This window comes from Dendrobates tinctorius, unplaced genomic scaffold (genome assembly GCF_039654945.1).
Source record: "Dendrobates tinctorius isolate UK_male_01 unplaced genomic scaffold, ASM3965494v1 ptg000026l, whole genome shotgun sequence".
In the NCBI taxonomy this organism is placed as follows: domain Eukaryota; kingdom Metazoa; phylum Chordata; class Amphibia; order Anura; family Dendrobatidae; genus Dendrobates; species Dendrobates tinctorius.
Genome location: NW_027361694.1, coordinates 9,058,924 through 9,071,063, shown reverse-complemented (window position 1 = coordinate 9,071,063; position 12,140 = coordinate 9,058,924). Strand labels below are relative to the sequence as shown.

General features: G+C 46.4%; 1 protein-coding gene across 4 annotated transcripts in view; it reads right to left on the bottom strand.

The window, feature by feature from the left end:
- BIVM (basic, immunoglobulin-like variable motif containing) overlaps nucleotides 1-12,140 on the bottom strand; it is a 117,708-nt gene that overhangs the window by 51,927 nt on the left and 53,641 nt on the right. The window contains exon 1 of one of the 4 annotated variants that reach the window (XM_073569485.1): nucleotides 8,810-8,955. The exons of 2 other annotated variants lie outside the window; for them this stretch is intronic. The gene's annotated coding sequence lies outside the window, so the exon portion shown is untranslated. Of the gene's footprint in view, nucleotides 1-8,809; nucleotides 8,956-12,140 lie in introns of those variants that run through there. One more of the 4 variants, XM_073569482.1, reaches the window with a different exon arrangement.

Genomic DNA, 12,140 nt, shown 5'->3' with positions numbered 1-12,140 from the left:
TGTCTTGTGTGAACAGGACCTGTGCTGCCAAGAATAATGGCAGCTGATGCACACTATTACCTATCGCTCTGTATGCATCATTTACCATGGTCTACCTGTATAAAAGGGCTTTTATACAACTGTCGATCGGGTCATATTTTCAGATTGGCAGTCGCTTAGCACTCTCAGACAATTGGACTGTTATTACTTCATATAATACAGAAAACATTTGGAAATTCCATGGACTCTTCATGTCCCGCCTTGCTCACTACTTTCCTCATACATCCCTTTTTTATTCACTCTACATGGGATCTCAAGTGGTTTGTTGCCCCATGACTGGAATGCAATGGTTTAATGCCCTATCACTGTATATTATTTTCTCTAATTATTTCACCTTGTTTTTATCCCTTTTCTATCATAATTATAATAAACATGTGGCCAAAATATCTGAACTGTTTCATTTTAGTACAGCAAAGTATCATATTGCACATGTGGATGCCATGAAGAGTATAAGATAATGCCAGTAAGGCTGGGTTCACATTGCGTTCGGGTGCTGTGTTTAACGCATCCGTTACATAGCGGCATTAACGCTATGTAAAGGATGCGTTAACGCACCCATAGACTGCTATAGATGAGCGCATCGCTAACGCATGCCATATTTGGCATGCGTTAGCGATGAGCGGTCATTCTGTAACGGACCCTCGGACGCGGTCTGCAGCATTAAGTTACAACTCAGAGCGATAAGTTACAACTCAGATATTCTGTGTAGTTTGCTCTGGCCTTTATTTTACTGGTATTTTTTGTATAAGAATTTAGGCAGATTTAGTAAATCCACAGCAGATTTTATCAGATATTTGGATTTAACCAAAACAAATCTCATTCAGGGGCGTGGCCTAGCAGCATGTGAGGAGGACGTGGGTCTGTTGAGCTCCCACACACAGCTACTGATTACTGCCGCTATATCCCCACAGCACGGTCAGTAACTAACCTGTGTGCATTCCTGAGACCTGCGGGTACTGCTGGACAGAGACATTCAGCCTCTAGCCCTACATCATGCCAAAAAAAGGTCAGAGAAGAATGACCAGTTAGCTGGGGCCTGGGTCCCAAGATGGCGCCGCTACCACAACGCGCGCTCTGGAGGAAGCAGCTGCAGACAGTGAGGCCAGGAACAGGGAGGTGGCAGCCCGGTTGGGACGCTTTGCCAGAGTGGAGGAGGCAGAGCGCGAGTCCCTCCAGGAGACAGATGAAGAGCTGGAGTCTGTAGGTGGAGGTATGGATCCGGAGGAGGCCACAGGCTCCGGAGATCGGGAGAAGCAGGATGCTGCGGCCAGCTGGGGAGAACTAGTGGAGCAAAACAAAAGCCAGCTCCAAGCACTGCAGCTACAAAAGCCAACTGAACCTACCATCAAAGATGTGCTGATGGCAGTTATGCAGTGTCTGCTATCTCTTCTGTGCTCACTCAGCTGGGTTATTTACAAGAATCCATGCAAAATGTGAGGCATGAACTCCACACCGTTAAAGACAGAACCGGGCAACTTGAGAAATGAGTCGGAGTTGTGGAGGGTACTACTGTGTCTAAGGCAGCGCAGCATCATAAAGAACTTAAAAGAGATATGGTTGCTGTGTGGGCCAAAACTGATGACCTAGAAAATAGGTCTAGATGGAACAACGTCCGCATTGTTGGCATGCCTGAACGCTATGAAGGCAAAAATCCTGTTTTTATTGAAGCTTGGATTAAGGAGAAAATAGGAACTGATAATCTAACTCATTTATATGCTGTGGAACGTGCTCACGGGGTTCCTACTCGCCCTCCTCCTCCTGGTTACCAACCGAGGCCTATCTTTGCGAAAATTCTCCACTACAGGGACAGGGATAATATCCTTAGATACTCAAGGGAACATCCTGACCTTTCTATTGATGACTCCAGAGTTTCTTTTTATCCTGACTTCTCGCCAGAAGTCCAAAGAATGAGAGCTAAATTTATGGTCATCAAAAAATGTCTAAGGGCCATAGGTATCAGATATTCTATGATATTCCCGGCCAAGCTGCGGGTCGAGGCCAGGAACAAAATTCACTTTTTTCTGGGTGCAAAAGATGCTATGGACTGGCTGGATCTAAATGAACAGCAGCTGAGGAAGGATGAGGAAGACCGGGAATGTGGCTGATGATGTATTTGTTACTTTGGTCACTTCTGCGCTGTCTGGTGTCTTGACTTTCGGTTCTGTTGTAGGAAACTGCTTGACATGTTGTCGTTTTGCTATAGAGGGTTGCCATGTGCTGTGGGGACTCATCCTGTTATGTGTGGGCAGCAGTTAGGAAGTGAAACACCCGTTGACTAATGTGGAAGGGAATAACATCGCCCATGTTTGAAATATCCTTGGCAGTGCCGGGGGATATGTTGGGGAGAGATCTGGGGGGGGTTCTATGGGTTTGTCAGGTCCTATGTAACTTTTGTGCACAAAAATGCAAGTTCTACTATGACACGGTGGATATTGGCACCGACTGTACATCGACTTGAGAATGGGTGACGTTAAAATACTTAGCTGGAATGTTAGAGGGCTAAAGTCTCCAGTAAAAAGACAGGCCATATTTTCCTTTATAATGGATCAGAAGCCAAATGTTATATACTTACAAGAGACGCCTCTTACTCCTGAGACACTTGATAAATTAAATAAGAGGTGGGTACAGCATGGGTATCATTCCACGTACTCTCAATACTCCCGGGGAGTTAGCATACTGGTCTGTACAGGTGCCCAGTTTACATGCAATCAGGTGGTGGTGGACACAGAGGGGCAATTCGTCTTTCTATTCTGCAAACTCTTTGCCGAGATAATGATACTCATTTCTATATACATCTCCCCGCCATATAGTAGCAAAGTTGTATATAAAATTCATACCATGTTTAGAGACTTTCCACTTTCTAGGGGTCCCTTATATGGTGGCGGGAGATTTTAATAATGTTTTGGACTCTCACTGGGACAGAGGTAATCATGCACCCCTGAAACCGGGAGGTAATTGTACACCTTTCGGAGTTTTGTTACAGGAGCTAGCCCTGACTGACATATGGAGAAGTCATAATCCTGATGTCTACCAATATTCATGCTTCTCCTCTACCTTTGTCTCAGTGTCACGCATTTATTTGGCAGTGGGTGATGATTTGATGCTGAGAAAAATTTTAGATGTTAATTATTTGCCGAGAACAGTGTCGGATCATTCGCCCATGTCCATTACAATCAAGGGGGGGGATAATAGATTGACAACTAAACCGTTATGGCGACTTAATCCGTTTTGGCTGCAGCTAGTGGATAAGAATGATAGCTTTAGCTTTGAGATACAGGAACATCTCAGGTTTAATTTGGGTTCAGCATCTCGTTTGACTGTTTGGGAAACTCTGAAGGCATACCTGCAGGGCATGTATATACGTGAGATTTCAAAGCTTAAATCCAATTCCAGAGCAGAATTTCAGCTTATGCTTCATGAGCTGGAGGATGCGGAAAAGGCTCTCTCCATGCGGTTTACTCTCGCCACTCAGAGGAGGCTAAAAGAGGCACAGTTGAAGGTGACTAAAATGACGCTAGAAATTGCGAAACGAAAACGCATGTTTCAGTCAGTTCAATATTTTGAAAATGCAGAGAGTGTGGGTCATTTGCTCTCGGTTATAACTTCAGCACTGCGGGGGTCCTCGTCTATAGCCGGCCTTCGGGATGTGGGTGGGCAACTTTTCAATGACACACCAGGTATTTTGAGAATTTTGGAGACTTTTTATACCGAGTTATACTCCTCACACACCAAGGCCTCGACTGAAGACCTTGACAACTTTTTGGGGCCCACTAAACTCCCACGTCTGACTGACGACGTGAGACGTATGCTTGATGTGCCGCTGGACTTGGGGGAGCTTGAAGAGGCTTTGGGATCTATGTCCAATGGTAAGGCGTCGGGGGTGGATGGCTTACCGGTTGAGGTTTACAAAAAGTATAAATCTGTACTGCTCCCTACCTTGCTGGCTGTATTCAATGATAGTCTCAGTTCTGGAGCTCTCCCGTCTTCTTTGCAGGAAGATATTATTACTGTGCTGCCAAAAAAGGATAAAGACCCGACACTCCTGGCGTCATATAGACCCATTTCCCTCCTGACGGTGGACATTAAGCTCCTGGTGAAGGTTTTGGCCACTCGACTTTCGAAGGTGGTGGAATCGTTAGTGCATTCGGATCAGACGAATTTCATGCCTCGTAAGTCTACGGCCATAAATATTAGGCAACTGTATTTGAACATGCAGGTAAGGGCAGATAATGCGGGGGGGGGGAGGGTGGTCCTGTCTCTGGATGCCGCCAAGGCATTTGATAGTGTACAGTGGACTTACCACTGGGCTACACTTCGCTGTATGGGGTTTGGTCCGGGTTTTATTAGCTAGATCAGGCTCCTATATTCCGAACCGAAGGCTCGAATACGAGCAAATGGATCCCTGTCTGACCCTTTTCCTCTTTATAGAGGTACGAGGCAGGGCTGTCCTCTGTCCCCGCTACTCTTTGCTTTAGCGATAGAGCCTCTGGCCTCCAGAATAAGATAAGGGCATCGAGGGGTTCAGATACGGAGGACAAGAGGAGAAAGTAGCACTCTATGCTGATGACTTGCTTATGTTCTTGGCTGACCCTGACAGATCATTACATAATGTGATGCTGCTCCTTAATTCTTTTGGAGGTTATTAACTGGGAAAAATCTGCGATTCTCCCTTTAGATCCAATCCCAATTAACGTCACACAGGTGCCGGTTGTAATGACTTTTAAATATCTGGGTATTATGATATCTAATAAACTAATGGATTTTGAGTATTTGAATCTCTCGCCACTGATGGCCAGGATTAAGGGGAAGCTTAAGGCCTGGGCTAAGTTGTATCTTTCTGTGGTGGGGAGAGTGAACTTACTGAAAATGGTGATCATGCCGCAGCTTCTGTATGTTCTTCACAACTCCCCAGTCTGGCTCCCTCAAAATAGGTTTTACAAAATTAATGCGATATTTAGAGAACTCATTTGTTAAAAAAGGGTGCAAGGATTAAATTGGAACATTTACAAAAATCTAAAGAGGAGGGGGGCTGGCGCTGCCCAATCCGTGGCTCTACTTTCTCTCCTCTCAATGTCAGCACATGGCGGGGGGAATGGAGAGCTTCCCAGCGGAGACAGCGGGGAGCCTGGTGATTTTCCAGTCTCTTGTGGGTCAGGGGTCACTGTTATCCAATGGATGGTGATACAGTTGTTTTTCATCTGTTAGTTTTTATTAACATTTTCATTATAACAATCTGATAAAAAAAAAAACCAAATCTCATTAACATGCTAGACAATTTCCCTACACGGAAATTGACCTCAAGTGTGAATTTAAATGGTTACAGTTCAATTTGTGATGCAGACTTCCACCTCAGATTTTGCCCTTTTCAACAAAGAAGGGTGAAATCCGATAAGAAACTGCATATGTCCATCATAAATGTAGAATTTGTTGTGGTAACTTCTGGATGATGACACAACTTCAAAGGGAAATATCTATGTTATGTGTAATTAGGATTGAGCAAAAAGAATTGTGCTGTCCTGGTCCAGTCTGGTCTTCTATGGAAGCCAGATCACCTTGACTTCTGTGTCCAAAATACTCAGCCTGGCATACTGGGCGCCCCTTGCGTTTCCTAAACCCTAAAAGATCATGTCGTCCATTGAGGAATAGTAATTTGCTCTTTGGGCCTCATAAATCGCCATGACGTTGCAGGGTTTAGTAATCACAAGATGCTGGCCACAGAAATGAAGACTTCTCTAGTCTGGCTGCAACAGAGGACTGAATGCTGCCTGGACTGACCAGGGCATTGTAACGCTGTATCATACCGTACATACATGAAGGAGATCACGTTAGTGATAAGTGATATTGAACAGCCATGGATTTCCAGAGTAAAAGTGATCTGTCAGGTGCCCACGCTCCTGAGTTAGCAGCGCTTTGGAAGCAGCACATGTTCACTGTGTTTAAAGTGCTGCCTTCTATTGAACGCAGGTAAATCCGCATGTGTTCATTGAATCATGAGGATTCACCACGTTCAATACATTCTATTGATTATAATTTCTCTTGCAGAGACTCGCGTCTCTAGAAGAGAAATTGACATACCGCAGTCTGGGAACGTTTTGACGTGCCCTCCGTCCACACGGAAACACAAAGTTGCGTTTTGTGCAGACGGCAGGCACGTCAAAACAACGCATCCGCATACATCCACATGTCTTGCGTACCAAATGTTAAAGATAGGTATGCAGGACGCATGCAGAAGTAGGCAGTGCTTAACGGAGGAAGTATGCAGCCCTCCGCAGAGCCCCTGAACGCTAATGTGAACCCGGCCTTACACAACATAGCTTAAGATAAAAATGTATTCTTATAATAACAATGCTGTTTAAGGAAAACACAAAAACTGCAAAAAATATGGCCACAACAAAGAATAATGTCAATATTAAAAAAAAAAAATCACTGATCGGTGCAGAGGCACCAAGTGTCTCCGGCCACATCGTATGGCGGACAAGAACCGCGCTGACATGACAGCAGCTAAAAGCATATGGCTGCACATCCAGTTGGAAGAATGTCTCAAGTGGGGTACCACAGGGCTCTGTCCTGGGCCCTGTATTGTTCAACATCTTTATCAACGATTTAGATGAAGGAATTGAGGGTAAACTGATTAAATTTGCTGATGACACAAAGCTAGGAGGGATAGCTAATACTAGAGAAGAGAGAGAGAGGATTCAAAAAGATTTAAATAAACTGGAGAAGTGGGCAGCAACTAACAGAATGGTTTTTAACAGGGAGAAATGCAAAGTACTACATCTGGGCAATAAAAATGAAAAAAGCATATATAGAATGGGAGGAATAGGGCTAAGTGACAGCACATGTGAAAAAGACTTGGGTATACTAATAGATCACAGACTGAATATGAGTCAACAGTGTGATGCAGCAGCAAAAAAGGCAAATGCAATTCTAGGATGTATTAACAGAAGCATACAGTCTAGATCACGTGAAGTCATTATTTCCCTCTACTCCTCTTTGGTCAGACCTCATCTGGAATATTGTGTCCAGTTTTGGGCACCACATTTTAAAAAAGACATCAACAAACTGGAGCAAGTTCAGAAAAGAGCGACCAGAATGGTGACCGGTCTGCAAACCCTGTCTTATGAGGAAAGGTTACAGGATTTGGGAATGTTTAGTTTGCAAAAGAGAAGACTGAGAGGAGACTTAATAGCTGTCTACAAATATCTAAAGGGCTGTCACATTGTAGAAGGATCAACTTTATTCTCATTTGAACAAGGAAAGACTAGAAGCAATGGGATGAAACTGAATGGGAGGAGACACAGATTAGATATTAGAAAAAACTTTTTGACAGTTAGAGTGATCAATGAGTGGAACAGGCTGCCACGAGAAGTGGTGAGTTCTCCTTCAATGGAAGTCTTCAAACAGAGGCTGGACAGACATCTGACTGGGATGATTTAGCGAATCCTGCTTTGAGCAGGGGGTTGGACCAGATGGCTCAGGAGGTCCCTTCCAACTCTATGATTCATATTCTTTGTTATTTGCTCTCACCAGCATAGGCTCTGACTGCATCACAGGCGCTCACCGGCCATGATGTGCCTGAAACGTGTGAACACAGCTCTGATGTAAAGATGAAAAAATGCCTACTGTAGGGTAGGATAGTGCACATGTATGACCACTCTATAATTCAAAGCAAGCCATAAGAGCACGCTAATATACGTGTAAAAGAAGTAAGAAGAGTACAGTACATTTGTATAACACCGAAGAGAAAGATGCATTAGAAATCAAACAAAAAATTGCTGGGCGTTCCTTGTGGATTGCTGGCCGCTGTGACTGTAACATACCAGCCACATGCATCACAGACTGATTGTTCTGTGTAATAGCCACAAAAAACGATCTGGCAAGTTCCATGTGTCCTGAGGGCATATTCCTACATCTCTGCACTAATAGTGCAATTATCCTGCAGCAAAATCTGGAAATATTGCTGTTGATTTCGTATCCCATTGATTTCACTCTGTGCATTGCAAAGCGTGACATTTTCACTGACATTTGCACAATAATCTGACATGTTGGTCAATTTACACTGTGGGTATTTTTTGCGGCGCGTGCATGAGATTTCTAAAAAAAAATACACAATGCTGATACAATAAGACACAGCAGATATTCCAGACAGAAAAACTGCTGCATTTTCACTATGTGGGAACGTAACCCTGAAGTGTTTATCATGTTGCAGATGTTACTTTAAAACAAGACACAACAACCCGTAATCTGACATGAGCCTATTTCTTTTTTGTATTTTAGAATTAACAATTATTTAAACTACTTAAAAAAAACAAAACACGTGAACCACGTTAAGTTACAGTTCCTGAAATATATTTACCTTTATCTTCTCTTATGTTTATCTTATATGTGCTTATCAAGTCTTTATCTTATATATATGTTTATCAAACACTGTAATGTCGGTAATGTCACGGCCCTCTGTGCAGTTTCTATAACACGTAACGATTAGATTATTTTTTAAAAAGGATGAACAATGAGCTCTAATAACATCAGGATCTGTATATTAAGGAAATATCAGAAGATGGATGGAGATCCCGGCCTGCGTCAGCAGCACCAAGACAACCTGGCCACAACAAAGCCCCAGCAGATGGCTGGTACAGACACCATTGTGTGCAGCGGGATCATGCAGCAGCACTGCAGCCCAGGACATGTCCACTTCATGTAAACCTACATGATTAACCCCTTCCTACAGAGATATAAATGAATAAATGAATCCCAGCCTCATACACCTTACCTCCCCTGATTCCAGCAATGTGTCAGGTGCACAGAGCAGCTCAAAGGAAGTCCTGAGAGGTGTCAGATGGGATTGCAGAACAAACCAGGCCTGCCCTTCTAATCCCCTGTCCTCTTATTTCAGTCCTCCCCACCCCAATAGCAATAACATAACCCTGGGCTATTCTACAGAAAATCATCGCCACCTACTGTAGGGAAGACCTCATCGCTTAACTCCTTCAGTACCGCACTCACATACATTGTAATTAGATCCGATTAGCTAATGACTGTAGTTATCTCAGTCATTACCATCTAATTTGGGTTGCGCTAGTTCCAGGCTAATGTACAATCACTAATGAAATGCTGGTTCATGTTCGCTTGTAGTTTGTGCTTTATCACATTAGTTGCGATCCCTTTTTTGATGCTCAAAATGTGATCTCATTCACATGAAAGGATCAATGCAATAGGAAACCGATTCCCCTAGCAATCTGCTCAAACATGGTGAGAACAGGTGATCTCCATGATGACATTGTTCCTGATCAGAACCGAACCAAATCTATTAACACTGTCATATATGCAATATTACATGCATGGGCTTCAGAACTTTTCACAGTATGTTAGGTGTCTTTAATTTACACATTAATAATAATCTTTTAATAATAATAATCTTTATTTTTATATAGCGCTAACATATTCCGCAGCGCTTTACATTTTGCACACATTATCATCACTGTCCCCGATGAGGCTCACAATCTAAATTCCCTATCAGTATGTCTTTGGCATGTGGGAGGAAACCGGAGTACCTGGAGGAAACTCACGCAAGCACGGGGAGAACATACAAACTCCTTGCAGATGTTGTCCTTGGTGGGATTCGAACCCAGGACTTCAGCGCTGCAAGGCCACCGTGCCGCCACATTAGTACAAAACGTAATTTCATTTCTATTTAGTGTACATTAGACCAAATAATACAATAATATTCAACTCCAGAACTAGTATGCAATTAGGAAGTGTTACGCGCCCCGACGCTCACCTGAGGTCCTCCTCCTCCCGGCGCACTCCCCCTTCAACCTCGCGCCGTGCCCTGTCGGGCTTTGCAGGGTCACGGCGCGACAGAGGTCCGCGCATGCGCACTTGCTCGTCTCCGACCGCTGGGCATCCTGGGAGCACGTGACCCGGTAGCTCCGCCCCAACATGGCGGCGCCCACCGGGTACTTCTGCTCGGCGTCTAGACTGGTAAGACGCCTGTTTGTCATGCTCTGTGGCGCTTGCGTTCCTGCGCAGCGTCGCCCCCGACTCAGGTCCTGCGTACTCTTAGTCCGCGCTCTGCCTACTGCCCTGCGGCCCCGTCTGGGACCTCTGCCCAGTGCTTCCTGCTGCTGCCTTCCTCTTCGCTCTGTCCTATTCCCCTCCCCGGGTCCTGTCTCCCCATCCTGTAGTCCCTGGTGCCTGTCCCTTGCCTGGTCCTCTGCAACTGCCTGTCTTCTTCCTAGCTAGTGTTCTGCCTGAACCCTTAGGCCAGTCCCTCCTAACCTTTGTCCTTCTTCCATTCCAGCGCCTTGGTCTCGGCCCCGTCCTGATCCTGCCCTGGTTCCCTCAGTCTGTTTCCTCCTGTCCCGGATCCACTCTATTCCGCATTCTGTGACCTGCTCCTCAGTACTCTCCCCGGGTCGTCCCTTTGGTTCCGGCTGTCGTGGTCTCACCCCCCTTGGGCCTGCCCCTAACACTCCCTGTATAGGGGGTGGTCATCACCTGGTCCGCTCGCCCTCGGGGGCTCTGGAGCCACGACCCAGAGGGTCCACTCTCGGGTTTCTACCTAGAGCCCTAACAGTACAAACAGGCCATGGACCCCGCTGGAGCCGCTGCGGCTCAAAAGGAGTTGCTGTTTTTACGGGAAAATCAAACCCGTATCATGGCCTTCATGAAATCCATGGACTCTCGTCTTTCCGTACTCCAGTCATCTGATCCTGGGAATGCCTCCCAATTGGCTGGACTGCAACAAGAACTGGCGCAGCAGAGATACCCAGACCCATATCCTCAGTTATATGGCCTCTATAGATGACCGCCTACTCTCCTTGCAGTCGGCCGCCGCAGCCCCCGTCCCAGCTCTGCCTCCTCACCCACCACCCCGTCTAGCTAAGCCGCCCCGTTACAGCGGAGATCCCAAGCTGTGTCGGGGTTTCCTGAACCAGTGCCGCCTCCACTTCGAACTCCTGCCTCAACAATATCCCACTGAGCGGGCCAAGGTGGCTTTTATTGTCTCCCATCTTGAGGGGGACGCTTTGGCATGGGTTAACCCTCTCTGGGAGGGGGATGATCCTGTGGTCTCCCAGCTAAGTACCTTCTTCGAGACGTTTCGTCGAGTGTTCGACGAGCCGGGTCGTCTGGCCTCTACCACGGAATCTTTATTCAACCTCCACCAAGGGTCCCAAACCGTGGGTCAGTATGCCATCCGATTTCGGACCCTATCCTCTGATTTGGGATGGAATAACGAGGCCTTGGTGGGGGCCTTCTGGCGAGGTCTTGCGGGTCGAATTAAGGATGAGCTAGCTGGGCGAGATACTCCCACCGCCTTAAAAGATCTCATTTCGCTGGCCACACGCATCGACCTACGGTTCCAGGAACGTGCCCGCGAGAGGAGGCTTCCTCGCGCTTCCCCAGCCTTCCGTGGTCCGCCCTGTCCTCGGTCCGGAATATCCGCTTCAGCGTCCATGCCGGAACCCATGCAGGTAGACCGGCTTAAGTTATCTGGACAACGCCGGGAGGAGAGACGCACCCACGGCCTCTGCTTCTACTGTGGTAGTGACTCCCATCTAGTCCGTACCTGCCCGGAACGTCCGGAAAACTCCTCCGCCTAGGTCAGGTAAGAGAGGACTCCCTAGGTGTATGTGATACCTCTCTACCCCTCACTCTGTCTGTCTTGTTGCACGTTGGTGGAAAACGTTTTTCTCTGGCAGCCTATGTGGATTCCGGCGCGGCGGGAAATTTTATTAGGCTCAAAGAGGTCCTTAAATTTTCTGTCCCGGTCAAGACTTTAGAAACTCCACGGATCCTTGCTTCCGTGGATGGTAAACCGCTTCAAGAGACCATTACCCTGGTCACCCATGAGGTAGAACTCCAGGTAGGGGCCTTACACAAAGAGAGGATTGCCTTTTATGTCCTAGCGGGCATCTCTCACCCTATCCTTCTTGGCCTTCCCTGGTTACGAGCCCACGGGCCTACCTTAGACTGGCATAAGGGCAATATCCTGCGCTGGGGGGAGTCCTGTGGGTCTAGGTGTCTGCTGCCGGTGCGTCCCGTGGGTGGTTCCCGTTCCCCTTCCTTGCCCTCCGGGTTGCCCATCGCTTACAGCTCTT